The sequence below is a fragment of the Puma concolor genome, chromosome A1, assembly GCF_028749965.1.
Source record: "Puma concolor isolate L17-30 chromosome A1, mPumCon1.1.hap2, whole genome shotgun sequence".
In the NCBI taxonomy this organism is placed as follows: Eukaryota; Metazoa; Chordata; class Mammalia; order Carnivora; family Felidae; genus Puma; species Puma concolor.
This window is the reverse complement of record NC_141667.1, coordinates 79,077,007-79,096,367: the sequence shown is the minus strand read 5'-3', so window position 1 is coordinate 79,096,367 and position 19,361 is coordinate 79,077,007.

Below are 19,361 nucleotides of genomic sequence, written 5' to 3'. Positions count from 1 at the left end.
AGACCAGATAAACTGTTCTTTCTCAAATAACCAAAAAGTGAACAAAACAGAGTAAAACCTTGATTTGAGAACATAATTCATTCCAGAAACATGCTTGTAATCCAAAGCACTTATACATCAAAGTGAATTTCCCCATAAGAAGTAATGGAACCTCAAATGATTCATGCTACAACACAAAAATATTTATATAAAATGACAATACTATAACATAATACAAAATAATAAAGCAAATACAAAATATAAAGAAAAATAAACAAATCAACCTGCACTTACCTGTGTAAACCTTTGTGGCTGGAGTGAGGGAGGTAAGAGAAAGGAGGGTTATTGTGTAAGACGACTTTCACTATCACTAATGGAATCATTACTATCTTTGGCTCAATGGAATCTTTTTCTGCATGGGGGCCATTGTACATGCTTGCACAGATGTTTACTACACATACAGTGTTAATAAACTTTGGTCATACTGTATTTAATGTAACTGGCAGTAAGGTAGCAGGGGAAAGGGTCTATATCTGTAGGTAGCCTGACCTAGAATGAAGCAAAGCATTCCGAATCTTACTCTTATAAGGACAAGCAAAAGACTGTCCATAGGTGCTTTGAAGTGATAAAAAATACACTAGTGCCAGTCGTGGGCACCTTCCAACATTCTGAAAAATCACTGATTTCTGCCAAACACCATGGTCTGAGACCAAGCATCCAAACATGGGAGATGATCACCCACAGTCCCACAGTGAGAGAGAGAACCATTGGCTCAGTTGATATCATGTTACATTCAGTGTCATATACTACTCGTATTGCAAGACATTGCTTGCTTATCAAGTTAAAATTTATTAAATGTTTGCTCATCTTGCAGAACACTCACAGAACAAGTTACTCATAATCCAAGTTTTTCCTGTACATGATGCGGCATTAAGCAAGATGTTGTACGTCAGGCAACAAAAGCAATCCCTTAGAGATGGGAACAAAGAAAGGAACACTATAATTCTGAATCAGTACATGGAGCTTCCAGATACAGGGCAGAAAGTAGGAGCCCAGCTGGATAACAGTGGTTTGGAAGGACAGAGTTGAAAATCTGGGGAAAGAAAGGGGGCCAGAGCTCTTGCAACATAGTGTCAGAGAAAACAGTGCTATGCAGGCAATGAACCACTGGGGTTTGCAGAGTCACACTTGAGAATTCCCAGTGCTGAGGAAACCACCGGAGGGCTGGGGAAAGAACCATCCTAAAGGATAGGAGGTAGCGGTACCTAGCGCTCAGGCAGGGCCAGGAAGAGTGCCTGTCCCACCAACCAGACTGAAAAATCTCAAAATATATCATGCTTCCCTTGGTAATGGAGAATAATTAGTCATAAACTGGTCCCATTTGGCAAATCTCAAAAGCAATACCTGAAAGATTTAACTATTTTCAAGTAAAATGTTTCCTCGAACACAGTTTAAGTATATGGATAGGAATGCAAATACATTCAATACTCAACAAGGTAAAAATAAGGAAGCAGGACAGTATGACCTCTCTGGGAGGCCTTGCGCCCTCTCTGTTATTTTGTCACATAAACTCTTTTGTCACAAAGTTCAAGTTTTTTCCTAAATTCAGTAAGACTATTAAAGATTGTGTTTGCACTGTATTCTGGTAGTAAATTGGGGCAATCAGAGGGATCACCTCATTTATCTGTTTTTTCCCCCTTGGATATCACTGCCCTGTGCTGTTTTCAAGTCTGAAAACTGCTCTTTTGTATATTGTGTCCTGTTCTCCTTGCTTAGCAAATGAAGCTAAATCTGCTCCCTGCTACTTCATTTTCAGTATAGTTTTGACTTTTAAATACCTGAAGAATTGATAAGAATGCAAAAAAAAAAAAAATCCTAAATTTGCGTATGATTAGAACACAATGACTTAAATTTTATTTTTAAAAATTAACATAAGCACATTGAAAGGAAGAAATAAATGGATCCAACTAACATTTGAATGAAAAGTTTTAGAGGTAAATCCTTAAACAAAAGAAATCCATAAGCAAATATTGAGCTCTATTTTGGAATGTTTTTTTGCACTGGTTTTTGTTTGTTTTAATGCAGTCTGAATATAATGAGAGTCAGGTTTCTCACAGCCAGAGAAGAAAGTTATATATATGGAAAAGTGGAAAGACAGAATGAACACTGTGTTGTTGAATTGGATTTGGAGGTATCTTTGAAAGTTCACAATGTAGTAGATAGGTAACTAGGTAGATAGATATGCACATATAGATATACACACATATGTGTACATATGTCTATGTGTATGTGTATGTGTCTATGAATATGCATATATTTTTCCTTAGCTATGTCTGATGAGAAGGTTTAGGAACAATTAAACCTTAGTAGTTAGGGTACACCTAAGGCCAGTATCTTGGTTTCTACTCAGTATTCCTTGAAAAGAAACAGGGCTCATTTGGGAATACTATTTCCCAGGAATGGGATGGAGAAAATAAGGATGAGGCTGCAAGAGCTTGTGCCAAAAAATAAAGTAATGGTAATGTATTAAACTAGAAAGTAAGGAAATGCTCAAACAATGATATGAATATGTCAGAAGGATACAGAAAAGGGTTGGAGGAGTCTCCACTCTCCAAATCTGAGATGATTTTAGCATTGAAATAAGTAATCACTTATAACCTATTGAATACAACAGGAATCCTTGATACTATAGAAATATTAATGAACAGGAAAAAGGAAAAGCTCTTCTTTACAACAGAATGCTAACTAGTAAGTGTAGAAGATAGGAGATGTTTTTGAATCACTATATTGAAAACTTAGTAGCAAAATAATTAGTTCAGGCAAGTATCATCAATACATACTAAAATACATGGGTGAAAGTTTGATGAGAAACAGTCTGTCTATGCAGTCTCAAAGAATCTCTCCTCTAACATAAAGGGAAACAATAGTAAGCCATAGTTCAAAAAAGCTGGCCACACAAATTTAAGCAAAATTAACCTTACCATATTGGCAAAATTCAAACTTCTGTGTCTCCAGATGTAATTTACCAAGAGAAACACACAGAAATGCATTTGTGAGATCCTTGTGAAAAGTATCACATGAATCAAATAATGAGGAAACATCACAGAAACCCTAGTTAAGAGACATTCTTCAAAATAACTGACCTGTTCTCTAGACAATTGATTGTTGTGCATAACTGACCAATGATCTAAGTCAGTTACCTCAATCAAAAATAAGGGTTACAAGAAGAATAGGAAGATAGTGTTGGATAATTTTTTTAAAGTGGAAAAAGATGAAAAATCTCATCTAATCTAAATATTTTTTCAGTGCTAAATCCAGGGACATATGTATACTATTTATAAAGAAACATTTCCTAACATTCCAAGTTATTTTCCAGAACTCATTTCTCTATTTTTCCCCCAGTGATGAGAACTTTAAAACTTAAACTGAGATAATGGTACTAACAAGAAATACTTGCCAATATAAACATATTTCTCACGCACTAATGGTCTACTTTTAACCAAATTTTGTATCATCATCCTTCTCATGCCATCTTCAGCGCTAACAAACTACTGAGCATTTTTTAAATTTTACCAACTGTATTTTAGGTCAGGGTCTTTGAACTTGCTCTTGCCTTTTCTGGGAATGCTTTCTTCCAAACATGTACTAGAATTTCTTCTAGCTTCATGTTTCATCAGCTCTCTACCCAAATGCCATGATTTAGTGAAGTGTTCTCTGATTACTCTCTGTAAAATACTGTCCTTTTTGAATCATTGTTTATAAATCAGTCTTTTTCCCCTTTGTATCATATGAAGCACTTTATATATTTACCATTATCCCTTCAAGGACACAGTGTGCAGCAGAGTTAAAAGCAAATGAACCAAATGTTTAGAATTAATTCCAAATCCAATAGCTTTACTGACTTTACCAAGACATCTTTCAAAAATCATTCTATTGAATCTTTGCCAACAATTATTCAGGAATTGGTTTTAGGTTTTATTATTTTCCAGGATGTCAATGAAACACGATGGAGCTAATAATACTTTTTTCTGGTTCTATGTCTATGTCTGTTTTTTTATAAAGATGTTCTTCTGAACCATGAGACTATGGCCCACCCTCAAAGTTTTGCCAATAAGGCAAAGAGTGAATGAGAAAGAAATCAATGTGTAGGCCACTAACCAGGACTGGTGCCCAGGGCTCTGGGCCCCTCACTTTAGTTTGAAGATTCTCTCAGGCTGAAAAGTGATTTCAAGTGATGCCTGAGACCTGGCTCTATCTATGACTCAAGGGAAATGGGATACAAAACTCCCAGTTTTAAGCTATATTCCACTTTTTATGGTTCCATACAACTTTAAAAATTTTTTGTTCTAGTTCTGTGAAATTGCTGTTGGCATTTTGATAGGAAGCATACTAAATCTGTAGATTGTTTTGGGTTGTCTGAACATTTTAACAATGTTTGTTCTTCCAATCCATGAGCATAGAATTTCTTTGTGTCATCTTCAATTTCTTTCATTACTGTTTTATAGTTTTCATAGTACAGATCTCTAAGTATCTTATTATTTTTGGTGCAGTTCTAAATGGGATTAATTACTTTCTCTTTCTATTGTTTCAATATTAGTGTATCAAAGTACATTTTTCTGCAGAGTAATTTTGTACTCTGCAACTTTACTGAATTCCTTTATAAGTTCTAGTAGTTTTTTCTTTTCTTTTTGGTGGAGTACCTATGGTTTTTTTACAAAAGGCCTTGAATTGCCAAAGCAATTTTGAAAAGAAAAGCAAAGCTGGAGGTATCACAATTCCAGACTTCATGTTTTATTACAAAGTGGGAGTAATCAAAACAGTATGTTAATGGCACAAAAACAGACACAGATCAATGGAACAGAATAGAAAACTGAGAAATAAACCCATAATTATGTAGTTAATTAATCTTCAACAAAGCAGGAAAGAATATTCAATGGGAAAAAGTCTCTTCAACAAATGGTGCTGGAAAAACTGGATAGCAGCATGCAAAAGAATGAAACTGGACCACTTTCCTATACCATAGAGGAAAATAAATTCAAAATGGATTAAAGACCTACATGTGAGACCTAAAACCATAAAAATCCTACAAGAGAGGAAGGCAATAACATCTCTGTCATCAGTTGTAGCAACAGTTTTCTAGATATGTCTCCTGAGATAAGGGAAATGAAAGCGAAAATAAACTATTAGAACTACATCAAAATAAAAAACTTCTGTATAGTGAAGGAAATAATCAACAAAACTAAAAGGTAACCTTCTGAATGGGAGAAGATATTTGCAAATGGAATATCCAATAAAGTGTTAGTATCCAAAATGTGTAAAGAACTTGTAAAACTCACCCCCAACCAAATAATCAATTAAAAAATGGGCAGAACACACACACACGCACACACACACACACACACACACACACACATTTCTCTAAAGACATCCAGATGGCCAACAGACACATGTAAAAATGCTCAACATCACTCATCATCACAAATCAAACCTACAATGAGGTATCATCTCACACCTGTCAGAATGACTAAAATCAAAAACACAAGAAACAACAAGTATTGGCAAGTTTGTGGAGGAAAGGGAAACTTGTGCACTGTTGGTGGAACTCAAACTGCTTCAGCCACTCTGGAAAACACTACGGAGTTTCCTCAGAAAGTTAACAAGAGAACTACCCTATAATCCACTAATGGAGCTACTGGGTATTTACATCCAAAACACAAAACCACTATTTTAAAGGATACATGCACACCTCTGTTTATAGCAGCATTATTTACAAATTATGGAAATGGTCCAAGTGTCCATTGATAGATGAATGGATAAAGAAATGTGGTATAAATATATAATGGAATATTATTCAGCCATAAAAGAATGTAATCTTGCCATTTTCAATGATGCGTATGGAGCTATAAAGTATAATATTAAGTGAAATAAATAAGAGAAAGACAAATACCATATGATTCACTCATATGTAGAATTTAGGAAACAATCATGCAAAGGAAAAAAAAAGAGGGAGGGAGGGAGAGAGAGAAATCAAGAAAATACTCTTAACAATAGAGAACCAACTGTTGGTTACCAGAGGGGAGGTGGGTGGGAGGGTGGGTGACATATGGAATGGGGATTAATGAGTACACTTGCCACAATAAGCATTGGGTGATGTCTTTTTATTTTATTTATATTCTTGGGAAAGAGAGCCAGTAGAGGGAGGGGCAGAGAGAGACGGAGAGAGAGAATCCCAACTAGGCTCAGCACTATTGGCACAGAGCCTGAGTCAGAGCTCCATCTCGTGAACTGTGACATCATGACCGGAGCTGAAATCAAGAACCAGCCATTTAACTGACTGAGCCACCCAGGCACCATGGGTTATGTATGGAATACTTGAATCACTGTATTGTATACTTGAAACCAAAATGTTAAATATACTGGAATTAAAATTAAAAAGAAATTTAAAAAAATACATCCAATCTTTCTTTTATCTAAATAATGGGAAAAAATTAGGAATGTAATTGTAATAAAATGATACCGACTTTTAAAGATATACACACATACTAATGTTAACTTTGGGGGAAAATCAAACTTAAAGGTTTTATTATGTCTACAGAGAGAAACCCTGAAACAGTCACAAAAACCATACACACACATATACTGATTTGGAAAGGAACTTAGTTTTTTTTAACAAAAATACTCTATAATAATTTTTTGTGAAGTAAAATGGAATTTGGAAAATGAATATTTGTGACACATAGTTTAGAACTGTTACATAATATATTAAGAGGTAGAATTTTGACAATATAAATGATTTTATAAAACAAAGTTGTTCCTGGCTGGCTTTATAATTTGAACTTCTGCCTTGCATGCTTTTGCCAGATTTCAAATTGATCTTTGAATGCCTAATTTATTTGTCTTGGATACTTTAAAATCTATTTTGACCAAATAGGAAATTAAAATAAAATACAATTTAAAATGATTTGGCCCTCTTGCTTTCTATCACCCTCTCTCAAAGATTCCATTTGCCTGTGTAAAATCCATTCAGTTCAGCTCTACCTAATTTGCTGATGGAATTGGAGTCTATTTTGTTCTGTTTCTATTGAATTAAAATAGGAAGAAATAATGGACTCTATTCGCCAGCTCTGGGCTTTGCTTAAAATAGGCCCACCTCGGTGGGCACTCTCCCATACCTGGCTGCTTTGTCTCACGTCTGCCTGACTACGATTTGGCTCTGCAGTTTATTTCTGCTTATCCAGCTTGTTTCGCTTGGTTGTTTAATGAATAAGCATCTGACTCTGTCTTTGTTTTATTGAAAAACGCTGTACCACTTTTGGTTTTGCCAGCCAGAGGAGTAAAAGGACAAATTCAAAGCAAAACCTGGGAGCAACTGTGATAGCTTTAGTGAATAAATAGAGAGGTTTTATGCTAAATGACTCATGCAAGCTTTGAAAAAACACTCCCGAGTATCTAATTGGGAAAAGTTAATGTGTATTTAGTCAGACCATATGGTGATGAATTTCTCTGCATTTAAATGTGTGGGAAATGTACACACTGGGCTAGTCTAATTGTTACTTTCAAGATACAAAGATGAATTACAATAGTATAAACCCATTACCTAATGCCTTGATTATTTTGCCCAACTTTATAAATTTTTTTTAACATCTTATTTATTTTTGAGACAGGGAGAGACAGAGCATCAACAGGGGAGGGTCAGAGAGAGGGACACACAGAATCTGAAACAGGCTCCAGGCTCTGAGCTGTCAGCACAGAGCCCGACGCAGGGCTCAAACTCACGGACCGAGAGATCATGACCTGAGCCGAAGTCGGCCGCTTAACCGACTGAGCCACCCAGGTGCCCCACATTTTGCCCAACCAATTTTAAGGGTGGTCTACTGCAAATTTTTAGAGTAACATGATAGCAATGGATTATATGACTATGGAAGGAAGAGGTTTCTTCCAAAACCTCTGGGATCACTGGCATAGCTCCTTCCTTTCAAGACAGCTGGGGCTAGAACATGGAGTTTTCTTGTTTTTAACTTCTTCACTTAAGAACTGGGTGCTTTTAAGTCTTTTCCAAGGCCCTTTGGTCTGAAAGGTAAGAAAAGGATATTCTCAGCCTAAAGGTACAGAAGTTATTTCAGTATAAGGAAACTATTACCTGAAATTCTATGGAAATATCAGGGTTAGGATTCCCCTTTTTACAGTGAGTGGATTTCTGACATCCTAAGGAATCTTTAAGAAAAATAACTGTCAACCTGGTGTGCATCAGCTTAGAAAGTTTTAAACGTTTTAGGCAGCCAAGTAGTCACGTACAGAAGAATGGAAAAAAGTTCCATCACAAGCTATGTTCAAAAGTATAACTTGTTGTCTCTGGTTTATATCTCTTTCAAGAAGAACCTCACTTCTATACAACTCTTAAAAACCTCATCTCGTTTCTGGCTTCTTCCCAAACAATATCACAAGTAGCCAATCAGGAAAGGATGAATAAATCAATTTGAAAATAAACAAATCTTGTTTTGGTGAATCCCTTCCTAATGTTCTCATGAACATTTGACATTTGAAAATGCGTCATCCATAATCCCTGGCAGAACTGACCTTCTTGAAATGTCATGGAATTTGTGTCACTGTGACATCCAGATGATTATCCTAGCATGTAGCCTACATTCACCAAGCAGAAATGGTGAAAAGCACATGATAATAGAGAACACAGATTACTTTGTGGTGATTCTTTTCAAAGGGAACAATCTGTAATATTACCTTAACATGGAATGAAACTGTGGTAGCCACAATATTTAAATGACCCTAGTGACCCCTGTCCTTATATAATCTCCTTTCCTTAGCATAGGTAAAATCTGTAACTGTGGTACTTCATTACTCATTATATGGCAAAGGATCTATCGAAGTAATTAAGGGTACTAATTGGTTGACTTCAGGTTAATCAAAACAGATTATCTAGGTAGGCTGAACAAATCACATGAGCTCTTTAGATCTAAGACTAGAGGTAAGAGACAAAGTCTCAACTCTACAATAATCTGTAACTTTACAAAATCAGTGTTGGGAAAGGCAGTCTTACGTGCACAGTCTTTCAAGCTCCAATCATGGCCTAAAAGATCTCTCATCATAAGCCAATCTTTTCTTGTATTTGGTACGTATTCTTCCCTTAAGACAAGGTAGCTTATAGTCCAATGTTGTAAGAAACTAGCTTCATAATAACTGTTATTAAAAGTGTTAGAATATTTTTTCAACTTCTTTTCTCTCCTTGAACACTTTTTACAACTGTGTTTCAATAGACAAAGTTAAAATAATCCAAGTATACAGTAAGGAATTCTAGTAAAGTATTGTTCAGTAGCCAGGTTTTTCCTTGATCTGAATCTAGTAGTACAAATGATACAGAATCTTATTAGACTTGGTGAATAAGTAGTAGCAACTTGAGTAAGACAAACATGTATCATATAAACCCTGTGACATTTCAAGTGACTATCCCATTGGTCACTTTCCTACAGGAACTGTGTTCTGTGTATTGTCAGAATGCTTTTTTAAAAAATGAACATTAGGTTTCTGCAATGATTGTTGGATCTCTTGGGATTTATGTATTTTGCTGTGACCCATTTACTAGGGAACCCATAAACGCCTCTAGTTATGAAAGGGACCCAGAATAAGGGGAGACTATTACTTCAAACTAATTTCAAGCTACTATACAAAATTTCAAGACATTCAATTTTTTAAGAACTTGAGGATCTTATGATGCTTAAAATGGCTGTGGTAAATAAATTAATTGCCATTTCCAAAAGAGAATTATTTCAAAGGTCCTTAGGGTTTTACGGTAAAGCCATGCATTCAGCTGTTAACCAGTACTTTACAGCTAATCAGCCCTAGCAGAAAATTAATCCTTGACCAAGAGATACCTCAACACTGTGAACTGAACTGTTTATGAGAATTATTTGATGTTATCTGACATACCAAGACAGAATAATTTGTTTATAAAAAATCTTAAGTAAAATGGAAATGTTTCATAAAATATCAGACTCAAGCTTGTTTAGAAGGTATAAGAAAGTTGCATAAGCCTGAGTCCCAGCACATGGCTGAGATATTCAGTTTTTTAGGCTCCTAGGTCAGCTGACCTCAAGCTTTCCTGGCGATCAGAAACATTAGCAAGATATTGGGAGGTAGAATTAAGAAGAGATTGTGTCTTTCCCATTTCTCTCTGCTTCCAACGATATCTTCGTTACGGCTTTTTCTCTAGCCAGACAGGCTGTTGCATTTTCAGCTTCTACCAGTTCTGGACCTGAGCGTGAGTAAATGCTGCCTCCCTTTCTTCCTGCACCAGATTCCTACTAATTTCTGGGGTGGCCTGCAATAGGCTTTATATCTGGCTATCAATGAAACTGGTATAAATCCTAGGAGTTACACATGAAATAAGTGACACTTTCCACTTTGGTAATTCTCTACTTTCATGTATACCATTTCTTTCATGATTTAAATGTTAGTTTATTTTCTTTACCTTCATTTATATTCATAAAAAAGGAAGAACATATTACAAAATATCCTCACATAAAAATACCCAATATCACTGTTTGAACTTTTCTCTCTCTCAGGGAAACAAATTTTTCTGGACTAGAATTTTGCCATTATTGCTGTCAGAAATTTGCAGAGTGATTTTTGGATCAGAACTGATGGTGGCTGGTGGTAAGAGAGGTTTCCATTTTACTGAGGCTTTACAATAAGAATGTTTATTAAAAATATGTTTAATTCTATCAGCACATGTGTAGACATTTTTAATGAAACTAAGCCAGACACTTAAAAATACAGTAAGTCAGGATTCTACAGGCTTGGTCTAAGCAATGAAAGGGTGCAATTTGATAAGCATTTTTAAAGCATTTTTATCCTTACTTCCCTTTATTCAAAATGTCACCTTTTACAGTTCAGTTGGCATTTGGGATGAAAAGAAATCATTTTCTCTTCCCCAAGTGTGCACAGGGTTGATTATTTCTTTGAATGAACTATCACTTTATCTAAGCAACAGTAACATCTTAAAATACCCTTTTTTCCCCATTGACCTACATCTCTGTTCCAGATTATTAAGTGTAAAACCAGCAATTCAGTCATTTTTTTTAATCCTTCATAACATGGTCTTATCTAATATTTGCCTTGTGGATCTAATTTGAAAGAGAGAATTTCATTAACATTTAAGCTCAGTGAACACATAAGGAAATGCAATTTGTTTTTGATAAATATTCTAATTTCAGTAACTGCCCTATCTTATTTTCTCTGTAGATTTCTATCTATGGAAACATATATTACTGCTTATGTTACAAATTAAAACCTCTGTGATACAAACAGTTTTAGGTAGTCCAAATGCAACATTCTTTTTTGGTATTTGCTAATGTGAACTTAAATTCCACTGACATCTTATGACTAGACAGACATATAAAATATTCTAGCATTTTCCAAAACTTTTGAAGATGCAGGGGTAAGTTTTTAAATGAGACAAAAATGTCTAACTTATATTCGTAAGTCAAAGTCAGAGACAGATTGGAGCAAGCACCTAAATTTTAACTTGAAATATCTTTAAAACTGTACCACCTCTAAAGGTATAGTATGGATTGGTGTCCTTAATAGAGAAGCAACCATATCCATGTCAGTTATTTTAAAATTATAATGCAGTGTCCATCTCACTTATCCAAATTTGCCAAAATGAGCAAAAATATTTTTAAAATGACTGTACTTGAATAATATTAGGAAATGACCATTCACACACAAAAATATATTATTAAAAACAAAAAATAATAAAGAACAATGTAGAAGCAAAAGACAAAAGAGAATGAAAAGGGTCACATAATATTTGAAAAGATATGAAACTCAATCGTAACCATTGAAATAAATATTAAAATCACAAAATAAGATTATTCTCTTGTGGATATCCTATTAATCACAATCCTTGGTTCTTGTTACATATTTATAATTTTTCCACTAATGGCCCACGAATGGTTATGTAATGTATTTGATAATGAAAATTCATAATACAAAACCAAAGTGACATCTATCAGTAACCCATATCTAACAGCTGACCATTTGGTGCCCTGTGCCACCACACCATCACATATGCCGACCTTTTCTCTACAGAAACAAAGCCCAGTCAGAAATCCCATAGTCAGCTAGCTCTTATTTTAAAATATGTTACATGTATATGCTCTTGTTCTTAACTTTATAAAAAGGGCAGAATGCTTCATGTGATAGTCTTGGTTTGTTTCGTATTGCCAACATTCACCTATACTGTGACATTTGTGTAAATCTTTTTTTTTTTTTTTTGCATTTGAGACAGAATATACACTACGCCAAATATCATAGTTTATTCTTTTACTCTTCAATGTTATACATTTGGGTTGCTTTGAAAAAAAAATGCTTCATCTTGCAAAATAGAAGAAACAAAGTGGACTAACAGTACCCAAGTTGAAGAAACAAATTTACTTATACTATTTTGGTACAAATGTAAATTAATAATGGAAAAAGCCTGGCAATATGTATTTTAAAATAAATATGCATTAAACCATTGAAAATACACAAAACTCTATTGTATTTAAATTTGTTGGTATCTTATTGCATCATTATTACAATGAAGCTGGTTTTGTTTCATTTTTTCCATAATTTGTTCCAATGATTTCTCTCTTTCCTTTTATCATTTCTCTAATTCAGCAAATTACAAGTGTGCTTTTGTGTGTTATTTTCTAAATATATTATACAAATATTTTATAAATATATAATATTTGTTTAATTTAATAATAACAGCTGGAAGAAAAGATCACCTAAAATCCTGTCACCCAGAGTAGATAATGCACACTTGGGTGATCATTTTTACTGCATTTCTTTTTAAAATACAACTACAGGAGGGCTTGGGTCACTCAGTCTGTTAAGCATTGATGTCTTGATTTCAGTTCTGGTCATGATCTCACGGTTTGTGGGATCTGCCTCTGCACTGACTACACACAGCCTCCTTGTGATTCTCTCTCTCCTCCTCTCTGCCCCTCCCCCGCCCCCCTGCAGGCTCTCTCTCAAAATAAATAAACTTAAAAAAATTAAAGGACAACTACACACTTAAACACAAATAATTCTATATCTATACTTTATCATATATATTTTGAATGTGCCTACCTTTCTGTTACTAAATTTACTAAAATCATCTGCAATGTCTATTTAAACTTAAATACAAACAACTATTGGCCAGACAATTATTTATTTAAGGAAACAATAGAATGGAAAATTTCTATTTCTAATATGGAAATATTTCTAATTTGGAAAACTATTTCTAATATGGAAAACTTAAAATCAACTTCAATTGACAAACACAGTCAATTGTCTAAGAAAATTAAATTTAATTAAAATTAAAATTAAAGTATGGTGCATTTATTAAATAGAATGTTATATAGCTACTGAAGAAAATTTTGCTATTTTATACATTGTAAGAGTTTGGGCCATGATACATGACGAATGGGTTAAAGCAGTGTAATCACATACCAATATGGATTTTGAACTTAATTCTGCATTTTATATTGAATTATGTTTTAAAAAAAGTTCCGGAAATATATATATTTATGTATGTGTGTGTGTGTGTATATATATATATATATATATATATATACACACACACACACACACACATATACACACATATATAATAAAATGAAAATTTATATTAAACTCTTAATGGTATTTAATAATTAATAGTAATTGGCTCTACATTGCTTTTATGTACTTTCTACCATATTCTTTATATTATATCCTTCACATGTATATGTTATCTGGATTTTTAAGCATATTTATATTATTTATAAATTTGTAATCAGAATACTGATCCAATTTTCCTTTTTTATAATACACATAAATGAGTCTTTGCTATTTCAGTTGCTTAGAGAATTTCTTCCTGACTTTGAATGAGCTTACCATCTTTAAATTTACTTACTTTGAATGAACTTCCTAGGTACATAATGAAGTTTTGCTTTTTAAAAACAGAATTTTCAGCTTTGCCCATTTTACCTTTTCCTTTACTTTTATGTTTAGTTTTGAATTCTACTGTAAACTCCTATTATGAATTACGTTGCAGATATAAAATGAACAAATTTGTAGATAGAGAGCTGTTCAACAGCTTGTATGTAAATATAAAAGAAATTTAAATATCTTTAAACTCCGATTAGAAGAGATCTTTAAACATCCTCAAGAAGATATCCTCTATGTATAACAGAACTGTGTAAAAGTTTAAAAACTATGGGCCTGAAGTTACCCTTCATTGATCTGAAATAGAATTCCATGCAAAAATTACCTTTAAGCATTTGGACTAGTTTGAAATGCAGGGCAGGAACCTCATCTATGATATACCAGTACCTAAAAATATAAGCTGATGTAATGCTCAAGATAATTTTTTAATACACTTATTCTGATTTTAATTTCTGACATACTACACTTCTTATTTTAAGAGGTTAAATCATTGTTCCGTGGTCACACACTTTGCAAGCATCAGAGCTAGGGTTTTAGAAAGTACTAGTGTGTTTGTGTATGTGTCCGAGATAGGAATTCCTTCAGGTGAATTATCAGAATAGAATTGGTGGAACATTTAAAAAAACAACAATATTTTCTAGATTTACAAAGTATGTGATCTATTATTTGGATAACTTTCAATCATTAATTCATAATGGAATAAGAAGGAAGTAAATGAGCAATTCTTTCCAGAAGACACTTCAGTACGATCAGGTCTCGTATTTTATTCCAGAAAATAGTCAGATGGTCTAAACTTTCATATAAGTCTTTAGACAAAATTCCATCAAAGAAGCTTAAACTACAGAAACACTCTTATGATAACCAACATATAGAAAACCCAACTGAATCCCAAATCTTTCACCTTATCTACCTTTGAGGGTGTTTCTGCATTGCTAATGTATTCCCCGTCTTTGTATTGATTAGGCCAGATTGTGCTCACCTGAAATTTAATACAGTGCATTTTTTTCAATGACTTTTATAAAGAACACACATATGTTCACACATATGTTCGGTCCCATACTCAAGATTCTGATTTATTAACTTTTAGGTAGACCCAGAAATCTAAATTTTAACAAGCAAACCAATATTTTGAATAATTAGGACATTTGGAGAAGCCCTATATTAATGTAAGACAGAAAGGGAAATAAAATATGTATAAAGTACTTGGCACTTTTTAAATTATAAATATTTTAACCTTCAAAAAATACTGTAATTTAGGTAACTCCATTTTGAAAGTGGAGAAACCAAATTTTAGATTAAATATCTTGCTCATGTTTACATACTAAATAAATAGGGGTCATTTTCCTTTCAAGCACACATATTTTGGCTTTATTATTGTTTGTATCCCACAAGTTTGGGGAACTAAGTATCTGTTAAGCATTACCATAACTTCAGTACTTAAGGAAATGATAACTGTATTCACCAATGTTTCAACCCTAAGTCACAGGGATCTGGGGAAAATGCTCGCTGTGGATGATTTCTTCAGGGATTCTAGTTTGGATCAAACCTGAATATATCTTCCGAATTTACAATCTGTTACTGCTAAGTTTCACACTGTATAATAAATCTATGGGAAATTTCACTTGTTTGTGAATCTAAGGTTCTACTACTGTTAAATATTATCAGATAACAGCAAAGCATTTCAACTACTGAAAAAGAAAAAAAGATTCTAGTCCAGCATTTAAGAATCTTATAAGTGACCACTCTGTCCTAGCAACAAATAAAAGATGAAATCAACAATTCTTAAACACATAAGAGAAATGAAGTCACAGGGCAAACTGCTACTCCCAAAACTGGAGAGACCAACCAACAAATTAAAAAATTACAACTTACCAGAGGAGAAACCTTCTCAGGAACGAGTGTCTGGGTACGGAAACCTGAACTGTAATGGATGAGTTGCTGGAAGTTCAGGGTAGACAAGTTTGTTAGGTAAAAACTGGAAGGGGACCCATTCATGAGGAAGCCCCCACACTTTTGTAAGCATCACCCCTAGAGTTCTACTGGATTCTTACAGTGATTACTGAATAAAAATCCTTTTGTGCTTCAGGCATGGAGGGGAGTGAGAACCATTTGATAAACACCGGAACATTTAGTTCTTAGTAAAGCCTGTCCTCAGGAGAAACCATATAACCAAAGCCTAAGCTCTGAGGGTTTACCAGAGTTTAATAGACATGGGGGAAGGGAAATTACCAACCAGCTGGTTCTACTCTTCCGTGTGGAGGAAGGGATACACCCAGCCCAGTTAGTTCTAGCTTTCCATTGGAGGAGAAAAAATACCCAACCCAGCTGGTTCTATCCTTTCACGTGAAGGGTAAATACTCAATCCAGCTGGTCCTAGCCTTCCAGGTGGAGGAAGGGAAATTCTCACTGTCATGCTGCAAATTGGCAAATCATGAAGAATCCCTCAAAACCCCAGATAATCTACCATCAGACCCTAGTAAAGACAAAGCGGAGGGTCCTCTCCTCTCTCTCTTCCTACCCTCTTCCCACAATCTCACTCTGACTTCTTCATGCCCTCACTTGAGCATGCCATGCACCCTGCAGAAACTGTGAATAATAATTCTTGTTCCCTGATGTTCCCTGATATTTTTTGCTGAAGAGCGTTCTGTGATCATAATAGAAGCCAGAAGAGCAGATTCATTCACTACATTGGCTCCAGTAGGGGAGATGTCTGTGCAGCTCCGTATCAGTTATAGGAGTCCAGCCAAGTGCCTCAGGCATTTCTAGCTGAGAACATCACCATCAATAAAATGGGACCAACACAATAAACAGATAACAGTTTGTTAAAAATAATAAAAGCAGCATTGTTACTACATTTGATATGTAACTTTTTGTAGGCATATGTATAAGTGAAATGTATGACAACAATTATTTAAAGAACAAAAAGGAAGAATTAGGATTCTTTTGTTATTATAAAGTACCCTTATACCCATGAAGCAGTATAGTGTTATTTGAACGTGGAATTGAATTAGTTGTAAATGTGTATGACAAACTGTAGAGCAGTCAATAAAAAAGTAATAAGAAAAGTATACGAAAGGAAAAAAATGGTATAATATAAAATGTTCAGTTAAAACCATGAAAGGCAGAAAAAGAGTAGAAGACAAAATAGGAACAAAAAACAAGGACAACAAATAGAAAACAGTAATGGTAGGGGGCCCTAGGGTGGCTCAGTTGGTTAAGCATCTGACTTCCTCTCAGGTCATGATCTCATGATTTGTGAGATCTAGCTCGGGGTTGGACTCTTCTGTCCTGACAGTGAGGAGCCTGCTTGGGATTCTGTCTCACCCTCTCTCTCTACCCCTCCCCTCCTCTCAAAATAAATAAATAAAAATTAAAAAATAGAAAGCATTAATGTTGATATTAATCCAACTACATAAATAATAATTTTTAATATGGTCTAAATGCACTAATTAAAAGACAGGGGTTATCAGTGTGGATAAACAGACCCAATTGTATGTTGTCTACAAAACACCTACTTTAAATATAAAGAAAAATATAGATTAAAAATAAGTGGATGGAGGAAAACCAATTAGGATAACATGAACCAAATGTAAGTGGGAGTGCCTGTGTTATTTTCAAACAAAGCCGAATTCAAAATAATGCAAGTTATCAGGAGCATTATGTAAAGAGTGATATGTATAATGATAAAGGAGAAAATTCTCTGGAAGACAGAACAATTCTTAATGTGTGGGCACCTAACAACAGAGCATCAGCAGATTGACTAATTTACAAAAAGGGACTATAATACTTCTCTGTGTATTTTGGCTGCCTTCTTTCAGGACCCTTTCATAGAAACATGTGCTATCATTTTCTGCAGAGAGAATGTGATAATTCTGTTTTTCTTCTAGGGTGATTGATTCAAACTTGTTATTTTTTTTATATTACTGATAGTTTAGTAAATTTCCTTGTAGGTTAAAAATTATTATAGTAATATGATATAAATCCTTGAGGGAAAGCCTCTATCAATTTCCTTTCACATATAAGCTATATAAGGTTTTTAAGAATTTTCCACACATAAGCTTCTGGGTCTGTACATCTTGTTTCTTCTCTGTTAACCACTTGCTTCTCAGTGCTAACTGTCATAGGATATGACCATTTAGCAATAAATCTCTGGCTCTGTATTTTGAGTGATGACACAGGGTAAATCAGGCAGTTCATAACAGGGGTACTCTTAGAAGCCATTCACACACCAAGATGACTAGAAAAGTATCTCAACCAGAATTTACCATGACATGAAGATTTTTCTCTGGATCTCAGACCAATCATAGTGTCTAGATTAAGCAATTAGATTTATCAGTTAAACTTCCTCTTAGCCATTATCTTTCAAATCCCTGCAGCTACTCCAATGACACCTACCACAAAGTAAAGGAGTTGCAGGGGGAATTGGCATGGAAAACGACAATGGTCTTAACCAATTACAGTTAAAATATCTTGCTATTGCCATTTAAAAAAAAAACTCATGACTATATGAACAACATCTCCTCATAAGGCTTTAGATGGGCTCATGCAAGTGAGGTGTCCTAAAGACTTACTACTCTGATGCAAAATCCATGATCTGGAGCTAAATATTATTTTTTTTGGTGGGGGGAGTCAGATTTTTTGCAAGTTTTTATATAAATTTTAGTTAACTTACAGTGTAATATTAGTTTCAGGTGTACAATTTACTGATTCAACACTTCCAAGTGACATCCAGTGCACGTCGCAAACACACTCCTCAATCCCTATCACCTATTTAACTCATCCCTCCACACTCCTCCCCTCTGGTAACCAACAGTTTGCCAAATACTATTTTAATATCCATATCTATATCAATATTTATATCTATATCTATATCTATTTAATTTATTGAGATATAATTATCTCAATAATTACAAAATTATCAACTTAATATTTGCAACAATAAAGATCACAAAAAAGTTCCCAGTACTAAATTAACCAATTTTTAATCACTAAAAATAGCTAATTTAGAAAATAAGTCTAATTCTAAAATTTGGACATTTTAGAATTACACTGGTGAGAATCAACAAAATTAAAATTAATTGTCCAATTCAAATTTTAATGTCAGAATCAGAGAGAACAGTACACAGAATCAAATTTTAATGATATTATTTATTCATACCTTTGAGTTTTTTCTAATTTCCCTTACAGGCTTGTCTCAGCTAGATGGCTTCCCACTTTTCTCTGATGTGTTCTTTAATCCTTATCATTCTGCTAAGTACATAAGCTTACTGCCTTCTCATGATTCACACACTTAGCCTTCTGGAAGATTAAAACCATTGAGATGATTTGTTGGTGTGTTGATTGAATTTGTAATGTCAAAATACTTCATACTTGCTGTTCCTAGGTCAGAATACCAACACTCCCCCTTAAGC